Source organism: Glossina fuscipes, unplaced genomic scaffold, assembly GCF_014805625.2.
Source record: "Glossina fuscipes isolate IAEA_lab_2018 unplaced genomic scaffold, Yale_Gfus_2 27, whole genome shotgun sequence".
In the NCBI taxonomy this organism is placed as follows: domain Eukaryota; kingdom Metazoa; phylum Arthropoda; class Insecta; order Diptera; family Glossinidae; genus Glossina; species Glossina fuscipes.
The window spans coordinates 10,681,715-10,695,645 of NW_023998422.1; the positions used below are offsets into that span (position 1 = coordinate 10,681,715).

Consider the following 13,931-nt stretch of genomic DNA (forward strand, 5'->3'; position numbering starts at 1 on the left):
CTTTTTCAAAAGCAAGGTTTGTCTATCTGTCAAGATTTATAATGGCAATGCGGCCCCAGAGTGATTTTTGCTGCGAAGCAATATACTTGCTTGTTGGAAAAAACGACTTTCCGAATAACTTAATAGATTAGTCAGTTTTGAGTCGGCTTTCTAGCAGCATTTCTACTTTCCTTGTGTAGACCTAAAATTTTCTCAGCTGGCCCAACGCATATTCATCATCTTCATCGAGTTCTATCCTCGAACACATTGTTGCAGTTATAACTATGCAAGTTATAACTACGTACGGGCATATTGACTCTTAGTCTGCGCTTAGCAGTAATTGCAAACGCACATTTATACATATATAAATAAATAGACGTAATTTAAGTCCTGCTCGACCAATTTACTATGTCGTCGTCTATTGACGCTGAGTATGATAATATTAATAATAAAAATGAAAAACTTAAACGTTTTGATAAAAAGGCTTCAGGTATGCACAGACAGTATGAAACGAACAACAAACACAACTTAGTCAGAACTCACCACGTCTAATAGAAATGAATACGACTACAAAGACAATTTTAAACGACCAGAGATGCACGAGACCATCATAATATGCATTCAAACCAGAAGCAACTTAATCATAAGATATCCCAACATTTTGTCCAAAATTAGAGTTTGAATTAGCTCAGTAACTTTTCCTATTTCTGTTACGTAATAACAATAATGACGCTATTAATTAGTACCCATTTGAGTGCTTGATTTTTCATTCTCAAATTTTGGATAGCCAAAAACTCTATTAACCCTTTTACAAAACAAAGGCATATAGATTTCTGTGTTTTTTTAAATGAATACGCGCTGTGGTGTACCTATAAGTGCATATATGCGAAAAAACCCAAACGGTACATGAGTAGCGAATAAGGGCGGTAATCACATACGAAATATTTATTATTCAACTATTTGACAAAAATATGTAAATGCAAAAGCGAAACGTTGGTGTTCTTCAACAAATTTTAGTGAAAATATTGTTAGACATATTGAAATATATTTTAGGGAACCTTAGTCTTGTAAAATCAATAAGTATAGGTCCGTGAAAAATTCATGTGGGATACCGAAATTTGAAGAAAATGTATAGGGAGAATTGGACTAAATATATAAGTAATAAGTAGTATAAAAAGTACAAAATTTCTTCAAATATCTTTATAAAATATTATAAGGAAAATGATAGAGCGAGCAGTCAAAGGGCTGTCTATTAACAGCACCATTACTGTTGCTTTTTGTCCAATGAGACACCCAACTTCTTTTTTACACGGTCCTTTTTACACGATTCCATAATAGATTTTTATCCTAATCTCAAGGTAAATTCTTTTATATGTTGCAACGAAGTTTCACTGTACACTAATTTTAATATTTTTTTCTAATGAAATCCAATTCATTATTAAATTTTTACATGGTTTTTTGAGAAAATAATTAAAGTTCACCTAACACAAATTCTTAAAGTTGTGCAACATATCACCAAATTTCCCATATGTTGTATGTATTTTTGTGCATGATCTTTTTTGCAAGTTTTTTTGAAGAACGCATCTAAAAAATAAAAACAAAACCCTCGCAATACCAAACCGCAACTAATTTCACTTTTTTCGTTATACTCTAGTCTCGTTCCGTTACTTTAGTCTTTCACTTTGCTCAATACTAAACAACGGAATCAGCACAAGTCTTTGAAACAGTTCTAGATGTAATTTTTGAATAAAATGTTAGCACATCTTCTTATTTAGTTATCTCTGATTCAAACACATAGTATTGTGCGTGTAGAAATTCACCATCACGAAAACCATCACTACCACAACGTACACGACGTATAAGCAAGCAAAATTATTTAAAAAAAAAAAAAAAAAGAAGAAAAAAAGGCACAGCAACAACATCAGTAACAAGAAGAAGAAGAAGAAGACTTGGGCACATGTGAAACAAGTATTTTCAGTATTTTCCAGTTGTTTGTAAACAGAGCAAATGAGTGGTGTTTGAGCGGACAAAACGGAATGAATCGGGAATGAACGAAAAAAAAGAAATGCTTACAACCGTGAAATTCGGCAAGAAATTGAATTGAATTGAATTGAATTGAATTGAATTCAATTGCATTAGCAAAACACATTACGGAAATATGAAATATTTAAAGAAAAAAATAATGAAAATATATTTGGAAAAAATGTGATTAATAAAAGTTCTTTGTAACATGAAAACGGTTGCGAATTAAGTTAATTTTATCTCGGGAAAATAAATAAATTTGCGAATAGTTTTTGGTAAGTTTTTGCGGCTCATTGCGTCCATACAACCAGACAATCGTGCATACTATTTATCTTGCGTAGCGTTGTTGTCAGTGAACATTAGCGAGTGTTTGTAATCTAAGTATCTGCCGCTTTATATACGTAACTGAGAAATTCGATAAAGTTTGCATTCATAGATTAATAAGAGTGTGTATGTTTTAAAAAATCAAACGAACTTTTCTCGGTTTTTTTTTTTGTTTTTTGTATGCGTTAGTGAAAATTTACATATCATCAACAAATAAAGGATATTAAGGACAATTGCAATCTAACAGACAGACAGACAGACAGACAGACAAATAGGATTTGCCGCCCTTAACCAAGGGCAGACTTGAAAGCACACGTGCGCTTTTTCTTTTTTTTTTCATTTTTTTCTCATTTTCAAAAAAAAAAAAAAAAAAGCCGGACCACCCTTAAGTTAAGCTGAAATTTGTTTAAGTGAAAAAACAAAAAAAGCACAACACATTCGGCGTTTTTTATTTAAAGATTCGTAGAGCCATAAAAGGATTAAAATGTAACGTGTACACACACAACTGAGCAGAGAACTGAAAACGAAAAACTTTAGCGGGAACATTATTATTATTGCACTGCAATCAAGTTCATGCATATTATTGCACGCATATTGAAATAGGGAAGAGTTTACACGTTTCGACGCTTTAATTGACAGACGCGCAGACAACGCCAAACTTTATGTAATTCTTTCAAAGTAATTAGCTTAAGGATTAACTCAAAACGTAAACATGTAAGAAGAATTTCAAAAGAAGCTAAAGTAAACTTTAAGCTTATGCATCTGCTGAGCAAATACGTTATTAATGAAAATAATTTTAAATATAAATATAAAAATATATAAATAGAGAAAAGAAAATCGCTTTTAAAGTTTACCTTGAAAGAACATCATTATCAGGACTACTATCAGTGACGACGACGACGACGACGACGACGACGATCCGTAGTACTAATCCTTTCAAAAGAAATAACACTCTTTCAATATTTTTCTTACGATATTGTTACCAGAAAGCTATTGCTGCTTCTCTGCTTCTTTTCATTTACGTACTTTACTTAACTGCTATGACAACCACAAATTATATTGCAACATGCCATCACAATATATTTATTATTGTTAATATTGCTGTGTAAGGCATGTTTTTAGCCTTTCGTTTATAAATAAATATTCTTCCAGTTTTCCCATTAATTCATTTCAGTCTTTTTTGGTTCGTTCTCGGTTTCGCGTAGACATCTTAAACGGTTTATCATATATTTATCGCATATATATATTGCATATATATATATATATGTAAGACTATATTTTTGTTCCTCTCGTTCCTCTTTACTTCTTCTTCTTCTCTTTATTATTATATTAATTAAAAGTGATTTAAACTCCGTGCACGCGGTTAAACTCGGTAACCCAAAGCATGTTTGTATGTTCCGTCATAAATAACAAAAAAAAATAAATAAATAAATAAATAAAAGTGTAAATAAATAAGAACAAGCGGAATAATAGCAGCAATAACAAAAAAAAAAAAAAAAAACAAAGCATTAAAAATAATAATAAGAAAAATAAAAAAAAAAATAATAACAAGAACAACGATAACGACAACACATTAACATCAAACAAGACGATGATACTGCATATTGCGATCGCAATTGCTTGCATTACAACTGTGGGTTAATTGTATTTAGAAAGGTAACGTATTCTTCCTCACTTAACTATTTGTTTGCAAGCAATTAAACTTTTTAACAGACTTGAAGAAAATGAAAAACTTCTTTTATATACACATACACGCACACACACACACGCAGGTGTAGTTCCGACAATTCCCAAAAATTTACAAGTAATTAGAACAACAATAAATTTTCACAGTTTTTTCGCATCGTTTTTCGTATCAAGACAAATCACTCTCACTCATATGAGTTTTCACTGAGTAGAAATTTTCCTTTAGGTTTTTTTTCTTTTCTAGGACTTTGCACAAAAGTGCAATGATGTAAGCGGATATGTGGACGGAAAAGTAATTGCACGTTGTTTTATGTTGATGGAAGGTATACTTTTCCGTTTTCCTTTTACTCCATTTTACATTATTCGTCTTTTATTTATAAAGTAGGAGCATTTCCGTACTTGAGAATGGTTGTATAAGCAAGAACTTGAAAGAAGTTCACTTTAAAGATGTCACATGTCTCTAACGCTATTGCGTTTGTTAACTTTTTACTTAAGAGTCATAATGATTTTTATAGAAATTGATTTAGGTAATCAATAGCTCGCATCACCACCATTGTTCTTAAGGAGTGCTTCGATTCTTCTAGGCAATGGATGAAATTAATCTATGGCAAGTTTGTACTCTCTAAACATTTTTCCACAAAACCTATTCGTTTCTAAAGCAAAGCTTCGAAATTTGACGTCTTGGCTCTCGCCAAGGGTTCTCAATAATATTGAGATCGGGAGACTGACTTGGTCGTTTAGTTATATGCAAGGTGTGTTCCCGGAACAGGGCTTTCATCAAATTGGGCGAATGTCTCGGATCATTATCATGCTGAAATTTGAATACCACTGACTTACATAGCGTTTCCTCTGAGATATATCGGACCGATACTCTTCCACGAAAAGCAGTCGTAAACCATAAGTTTTCCTCTGCCATGCTTGACTGTTCCTTTTATAAATCTAATGTGGAATTCTTTCCCCTTTGATCGAGGTACTTATTTTTGTTTTACCATTCCAAAATATATTTCGTCACTTTTTCTCCTTCCACGTCCGCATCAATTATAATATGGATTAAAACAAAGTCCTTCCCCTTCTCCAAATTAACTTTTCTGAACAAAGGGTCTTTCCGAGCTAATCTTCGTAGTAGATTCGACAAATAGTTCGGGATGATCCCAATTTCATTGGAAATTGCTCTACACGACTTGAAAGGATTACTGCTTTGCTAAATTAGCATTATCGGAAGCAGGAGCAGATTTTTTAAGTACTCCGCGTTCCTCAATACGAACTTTTGTGATCGACTTAGTGATGCGGCAATAAATTTGTATGTTTTCCCTGGGTTCAGAGCTGATGAACCAGTTCTTCGTTAGAAAGTTGTGCTCGACCGATCTAATGTCATAATAAAAATTAATTTATATTGCATTTACTTCCCAAGAAATCCGATTTACTCTCACAATCTACGTTGTATGGTCTTTAATAATTTCTGTGAATTTCATAGAACTGAAAAATACAGTTCGCACCCATTTTTTTATCCATATGCGCATGTAATAAAAAAACCCATTGCTTCGTATAAATTATTCGAACACATTGTCCCGCAAAAGTATAACTGGCTGTCCTTGTTAGGTTGTATAAAATCAGATAAAATCGTCCGCGGCTTTAGAAAGAGTAGATGGAGTTCTTATAAAATTTCGACCGATACTCTTATGGCCTTTATTAAGAAGTGGTGGGATTAATTATAGTCGCATACATATCGGACCGTTGATGGCTGTTTTTGATCGGCAGTTACGCTTCGTTGTTCTGTATTGAAGAGTTATTCGGAAGTTGATTTTCGTAATACTATAAGTTACTGCAGCGCCTTAAGCTATTACGATACTTCTTAGATTTCTGGGCGAAAAACTGCAAGTAGTGGAGAACAGAACATTTCTAACGTTGGCACTCGGACGGTGTACTGGAATTGGGAGCAGAATTAGATATCTGAACTGGTTGGAGCTACTTTTTTGTTTTTAATCTTCTATGGAGTGTCATCTTTCAAAAGGCGCTGCAATATGATTTCTTGGGGTAATATTACCAGCGGTAGGCGCCGTTAAGCTCATCTATCGACAATTCCCTTTTACTGTAACGATGGTATATGTGAAAAGAATTTATTTTCCTAATTTTTTTTTTTTTTTTTCTTAGAAGCATAACAACTTTACAACTTTTTTTACTTAAAGATATAAGCTTTTTTTTTTTTTTATTTTTTTTTTTCTTATTTTGGTAATGCACAACAACAAGGAGCATACTCAAGTTGCTTTAAAGGAATAATGCTTTCAACTATTTTCATAAACTTACATTGGATAGATTGAATAGTTGCTCGGGAGGGATGTATTATTAAGAAATACAAAATCATTGCTACCTTCTTACGTAGACGAAAGCGGCAAAAATTTCAATTCCGAAGGTCACTAAAATTAAATAAACCTAAGGTTTTTGCTTTTGGAAAAGTTAAGCATTCCACGACACTCTGGAATCTTACCCTAAAATCAAGAATTATTGTATACGTTGTTAGTGTATTACCGTTATTATTATTAATATAGACCGAGAAATAAATTCCAACATTAAAGTCTTAAGCATTAGCATCTAAGGCTATTGGCTTTACGTTAGTGTAAATAATATGCCTAGAAAGAAGTAAAGAATAATCAAATAATTATCTTCCTCTCTCGCTAACCTTTATAATCATCATTACCAATTGGCCGTATCGGACGAATTTATGTGTTTAAGAATGGGGCCAATTTTTTCTTAAAAGCATTTAAAGAGTAAAAGTAAAGGATATCAAAGTCAACGGCAAGGCATTGCACTATCGAGCCGATCGGACAAAAAATCAACGTTCAGCCAAATAGTTCAATATATGTGAAATTGACATAAAAGGATTCCTACTCGATCTAGAAACGGGCCCTTGTTACTTAAAAATAAGATAGAGATAGATTAACAGCCTAAATTTTAAGTAGTCATAGAAAGCGAATTTAAAAAAAGACTGAACAGAAGAAGAAATGTGGTTTCTGAGTCTTACATTTAGTCTTACATTTAGGTATAATGCGGTTGACAATCAGTTTAAATCTATCCGGATTGAAAGGCGGATAGCTGGAGATAACTTCAATACATAGATACATAGATTAACAAGCGATATAAGAAGAAGGTCCGCAATTGTATATTTAACTTGAACCGGCAAGCGAAAGTTTAGATTACACAATTTCCGTAGCGTGAGACCTTTCTTAGCAGCAATACTGTCCAAGTCCGGCGTTGGCGGTCTAGAATTACCCCCAGACATGACATAGAATCCATCAACTCAATAGCATGCGCACTTAATCTAATACACAAATTGAAGGAACCTGCGCGAGAAGATTTAAAAAGTATAGCTTTATACTTACTTGTGTCGAACAAAGCATATTTTCCACCATTCAAGAAATGATACATGGTAAGGAATCGTTAATCTCAGTTTCGAACGTGTAAATATTATTTCAATTGCAGCTAACAAGCATGGATATGAGGTGTGCATAGACAATCTACAATCTCTTACCTAATACCTCGGAAAAATCGTTCACCCAAATAGACCCAAATGAACAGTGGCTGTCCGCTAGACACCGATGTCAGCAAGAGAAGAACTGAGATGATCTACTAAAGCAAATTGTTCGTAGTTGTAACAACATTAGCGCAACCAGAGAAATTAATTTTATTACACACTTTATTTATAAGTTTTGTATGTGCGACTCTGTCAAGATAAACAAGAAGAGTAGAAATATCCCCTTTGTCAAGATTCTCCTTGATAAGTTCGGTGAGAACGAAACCGGATTGAGCATTGTGCAGCAGCATCATAATCCCAATTCGACTCAATTTGTTGCTTAATGAAGCCATCGCTAGATGGTCTCTAAAATCTTGGGGCGCTTTGGGAACAATCGACTTTTCAACAATCGATTTTTCATTCAATTTTACACACTTCGTTGTCATCCATCATAATTATATTGCATTGCGTTGTCGAAGTAAGAGCATACCTTTCGCGTTATGCTTTACTCAAAAACGCGAAAGATACTGAAATATTTCCATCATGATAAGAATTTCAGCTGACAGCAAAAATATTTAATAGAAATTTGTTCATACTTTTAAATTGTATATGTTTATGTGCAATTCCGCTAACGGCAGCATCCTGATGATCCTTTTCCAAAAAGTTTTGCCATTGTAAAGTATAATGAACAGCAACCAGATGTTATCAGTTTGAGTATCTAAATACCTGAGATTAAGTCTAATAAAAAAAAATTGCACATCTTTTTAAATCCCATTTAGATTAAAAGATTTTCAAAGTATTTTTTCAATGTTTGGGTATTTTGTCTAAGAAAGTATTTCTCCTTAAGGTTAGTGTAGTAATAAAAATAGATTTCAGTAAAGAATTATTCGTTCGTTGCAGGCGTCTATTACTTTATAAATTCATTAAAACGGGGTTGGTTTTGCTACCCAATCGTTTTTTACGTATAGTTAATAATAATTTTTATTAAACAACTTTCTTCATACAATGAATTACGTTTATACAAAGATTTATAGTAAATATGTGCGCAAAATTTGCCTTCATATCTCTTTTCGCAGGATATGGAGAAGTTATTCTTACCTTTGTGGAAAGTGTTCCATCTGCTAGGAGTTTGTTTTTTAAATGAATGTGAGTGTGAATATATGTGTGTGTATATTCGAATAGAATAAAGTTGAGAGAGAGAGAGAGTTAAAGTTGAATTGAAAACCTCTTTAAAATGAAAGGCTTTGCTTAAACTTTCAATATAATCTCTTTTTAATAAAAGTCCCAGATCGACAATCAGATTTAAAATTTTATTCATGCTTAAATCATGTGCATACACTTTCGCTTTCGTACTCATGACGTGAGAGACGTTTACTTTACATTTAATCAAATTAAAAGCATCTCGGCAAGAAATGTATATTTTTACCATTAAAAGTGCCAAAGTCTTTTACAATTACTTTTGATGGGAGCTACTCCACGCTAAGTCGTTTATTGCAAGCACAAGCACTTGCAGATCACTGGTCTTGTTATCTTATTTGTCATTTTTGTTTTATTCTAACGTTTAAGCATAAAACTTGGTGTATTTGTGATCTGCTCCTTAGCAGGTCACTCATCATTTTGTCTCTTTTTCCCATAATAACAGAGTAAAGTGCAGGGGTATAAAGGGAGTGTTTTTAAAAGGTCAAAGAAAATATAATCCCAATGATTTTATCGAATTTAGTAGGAAGCAGCAACAGGGAGCAAGGATAGACCCATAAGAATACTAAATTTTTTTAAGCCCTGCACCACTTGTGTGGTACAAGAAAAATAAGTTTATGCCGATGTATGTGGTATTCAGAAGGACTTGAGATGAATCATCCTCATTTTCCGAGTCGATCTGAGCTTGTCTGTCCGTCTGTCCCACCTGTTTATCTTGCTTTTTGTGGTCTACCTACAGATCGAAATTTTTTAGATATATTGATGAAATTTGGTACACACCGAGCAGTTTTGCCCCCACAATGCGGGCTATTGAAAATGGTACGGATCACATCACTTCTTCGATCAATTGGAATATTTTACAAAGACGTTACATGACTAAGTACATTAAGCGAATTGCTGTAGGATATTTAATGATGAACCTGTTCCACTACAATATTTGTACTTATTCTTAGTAATTTATTACTCAGTCATTTTCATAAGAGTGCAAAGTAAAAGAAGGAAATATATATATATATTGAAATAATTTATTAATAATTTGCTTTCAATTCGTTCAATTTTTTATCGCAACGTGTTTTTATGCTCTACATGGATATACTACATTTATGCAGATGTATGCAACAGCCAGAAGGACATCAGATGGACCCATCTTTTATTATACCGTTTGATTCATTGCCATTGAATCGATCCAAGCCTATCGGCCTGTAAGTCTAGATTTTTATGTACGGTGCGACAGATCCGCCTTTTCTTATTAAGAATGATTTTCTTAATCGATTCAAACTTGTCGATCCGTCTGTCTCGTTTTCTTGTATGCAATCTACGATTCGTAATGTTTGAGATATTTTTATGAAATATGGTACACCGACACGTTTTGGTCCAAGGACGAACGCTACTGAAAATGATTTGGATCGGATCACTTTTTCTATTTCTTCCTATATAATACTTTATTTTGAAAAATGCTTACATCCATTACTGTATAAAGCGATGGGTGGACCTATAGTGGTGGGAGAGCTATAGTGGCTTCACTTGTTCTTACATTCCACTTAGAAGAATTAAAGCAAAATGGTATATCTCTGACCGGAAAGAAGAAATTTTAAAATAATGATCGTCTAACCGGTCCGCTCTTTAGTTTAAAAAGGGAGAATATAAAACTAAACTTAACGGGCTGCATGAACTTTTGGGTTTGTGATTGGATTTGTTTATTTATAAAGCTTTTTAAAGCTGATGCGAATTGATACGAAGGCATCGTTCATACTTGATAAACAAAACGAAATTTCTTATCCTGAACTTGACGGGCACTTTTGATTGTGAAAAATAAAATAACAAAGTTACTTTACCTTAACCTTTTCAAATTTTAGACATGAATTGCGTTGGCGCGATTATGATTTCGCTCAAATACGGGGAATATATTTCATTAAGAAGCTTAAGATTGAAATAAATCAAATATTAATGTAATTGTATTAATTGCGTCGAAGTTAAATTTTGTCGTTGGCATTGGCTAAATGTAACGCATTTGTTGCGTTTGTCCAAAAAAAGATGTCCCCTGCAAACACAGCCTGGCACACATCCTGGCGGACACCGTTTTCTTGTAATATTAGCACAAGTAGGCGGACAACTGGGCCCACAGTCCAAATATATTTTATTATGTTCACAATCTTAAAATGAAAAAACCAAAAAAAGATCCCTTTAGGAACACATTTATCACAATTTTAAGACATTATTACATACCAAAGGGTCGGTTTCGAAAGCGCGAATATACTCCAAGTATTATTATAAAATTAACAATATAAATTTTTAAAATTAGGCTAAGCATTTCCTTTCATAAATTACTTTATGATTCTATATATGCAAAAGTTGGAAATATACTAAAAAATTAAATCGATATCATTTAGCTTTTATAGGAAAAGCGTCCAATTGTTTTTGATTACTATTGACCGTGTTGATGGTAATCGAATGCATATGAAAACCATCTGTTAGATTTACGCTCAATTGTATTTGTTCGTAAGCATGTGCTATTACATAATGACAGCGTATTCTCGTTTCCCCAAAAGTATGCAATATGCGTACGTTCGGTACGTTGTTCGTTTTATGCATATATCTACTCTAGATCCAAGTGAGATTTCGACTTGAGTTAATCAGGTCCCTCTGTACGTTCGTCTTGGGTCCCTTTTAATGTCAATCGTTGAATTAAGTTCGATAAAAATATGAGAAATATAACCAATTCTAACATCAAAACCTTGCTCCGTAACGTTAGGTTTGGAACGATATCGAATATAGTTAGGGAATTTATTAACTGTAGGGCTAATCCATAGGCAGTTGGGAAACGGAGCCACCAAATTAGATGCATGTTTATCCGTCAAACTAGTTGTTCAAGTTTCAAGAACCTGCTTTTAATCTTCGAACTATTCAGAGAACCCTAATAAGTAGCGTAGACGATACAGATACATATATAGACATGCTGACATCAACCGTTCAACAGCTCATCGTGTAGATGAGGAATGCTTGATCGCATTAGATGAGGGATGTTCGATCTTCGACGTTCGAAGGCCTCACAGTAGAAGAGGAATCTTCGATTTCTTTGACAGCTATAAAAGTTGCAGTTTATATCCTAATAATCCTGAAAGGCAAGTTCAAAATGCTCAGCTCAGGTTTCACATGTCTGCAAAGAAATTAGAAGAATTTTTATTTTTGTTCACTCACTTAAGGGAATGAATATATAGAGTAAGTTAACTAATTTGCTAGTTTTACTCTCTCGAGACCTGCCTAAAGGATATATAGAGTTGAAAGGCAAATTGTTGCTTGATCTTCGAAAAGTATACAAAAACAATAAAAACGTTATAGAGGGTCACGGTGTCCACTTCACTTAATATACTTCACTTAACAGCTATTTATAAAACCACGTTTGAAAGTAAGGCATTATATGGAAAATGATCGGAAGAGTAGTCCGATCCGAACCATTCTCGATAGTATTCATTCTTGGGTCAAAACATGGCGTTGTGTGAACTTCCATCGAAACGTTTGAAAAATTTGCGACCTGTAGGTTGAACATAAAAACCCAGAAGGACCGGCCGACAAACCTGTTCGACCCGTACAATGAAAGGTGGCTCCATTTCAAGTCTTCCTAGATGTTGTGTACATCCGCACAAACTTAATATACCCTATGGGTGTAGGGTATAAAAATAAAATATCTTTTACGATTTGTATAGTATTGCATACACTTGCGGAATGTTTTAACTCTCTTGTCTTAAGTTTAAAAAGTTTTATAAAACATTCTTCGAAATAAATTTAATATTATATCTACTGATTACATACTATACTACACAACCATACAACTTTTGTCGCATAAAACATATTGATAATTTAATAGTACACTCTAAAAACAGTAGCGGTAAAGGGGATCAGTTGTAAAATAGGTTTTTAAATCTTTCAACCCACTCGCAAAAATCAGCGGTGGCGTCGTGTTTACAATGTAATAGTCAGGAGTAAATTTACTTTTCTCCTTTGTGTTTAGTTCATTTAGGATACGATCGGCGATGGGTGTAAAAGATTCAATCACAACCGAATATAATTGTTTTGCTTGTTTTATTTTTTTTTTGCACGGTAGATACGTTTCTTAGACGGTCGTGCAAAAAAAATATTTGTGATAAATTTGGGTATGCGTTGCCCGATCGCACAACCGTACAAGGTGAAAACCTCCAAATAAAGACCGTGTAAAAAAAGAATTGGGTCTATATAAAAGTTATGCAGTCACATTAGATTTCACTTTAGCTTAGGAAATATTAGTTTGTACTTGTTTGCTAGGATTCTCAAGACCTTAAACTCAATCTACCTCATATCAAGCGTGCGTCTTTATTGTTTATCTAATTCGGTGTATAAATGAAAACCAGTCCTTAATGGCTCTTGCCACTCGATTTAATATATCTTTCTTAGACATCTCTTTGCTGATATGTACTGAACTAATTGAATGCTAAGAATAATTCGTGACTGCTAAATGCCTATGTTTATAATAACTGTATTCGTCTATTATAACCTTTGAATAAATAGGCTGATGCGTACAGATAAACTGATCTAATTTTAATAGTGTACCCATAACAAGTCAAATCAAATTAAATTAATGTAATAAATGCATATATTATATACATATATATATGTATGCATATATAAAATGAAATAACTGTATACATGAATATGAAAACGATTTAATTTTTTTACTCATTTCTTATCCTTGTAGTATGAATGCTTTAATGTAAAATCTTGTTAATTTAATTAAAGTTGGAAGTAACTGGATGAAGAAATAATGAATGAATGAATGAATGAATGAATGGTTGAATGAATATGTAGATAGATAAGGTACACAAATAGATGTGCGTGTACATGTGTTTTGGAAAACGAAATTGCTAACAAGCGTTTCTACACACACACGAAAACTTTAGATGTTATGATATATGTATTACTGGCATCCATTCGCACCGAGACAAACTGATTTAATAATTGACTAAAGAAAAGTTAAAAAGAGAGGAAAAAAGAAATGAAAGGAAGAGATAGAGGAACAAAAAAGCAATCACAGGGTGAGTGAATGCGAACTTGTACAATATTGCCAGCTTCATCGATGTTATATGTATATATATATATATATATATGAATTTATATGTGCGTGTGTTCATATATATTTGTAGGCCTAAAATATATCGATCTTCTTACAAACACTTATCTAGGT

The 13,931-nt window shown here is 33.2% G+C and overlaps 1 protein-coding gene and 1 long non-coding RNA gene across 4 annotated transcripts in view; both read left to right on the plus strand.

Annotated features, from left to right (window-relative positions):
- Positions 1 to 1,971: 1,971 nt before the first annotated feature.
- Positions 1,972 to 3,745, plus strand: LOC119635957. Of its 2 annotated transcripts, none has more exons than XR_005247110.1 (2): positions 1,972 to 2,276; positions 3,666 to 3,745. It is a non-coding gene; the product is annotated as an uncharacterized LOC119635957 (long non-coding RNA). The 2 variants fall into 2 exon arrangements; XR_005247111.1 differs by having other exon boundaries at positions 1,972 to 2,423; positions 3,666 to 3,732.
- Positions 3,746 to 3,852: 107 nt separating this feature from the next.
- The window catches only part of LOC119636063 (protein Wnt-5), a 216,966-nt gene continuing 206,887 nt past the window's right edge, over positions 3,853 to 13,931 (plus strand). For both annotated transcript variants that reach the window (XM_038031152.1, XM_038031153.1), the window contains exon 1: positions 3,853 to 3,981. The gene's annotated coding sequence lies outside the window, so the exon portion shown is untranslated. The remainder of the gene's footprint in view (positions 3,982 to 13,931) is intronic.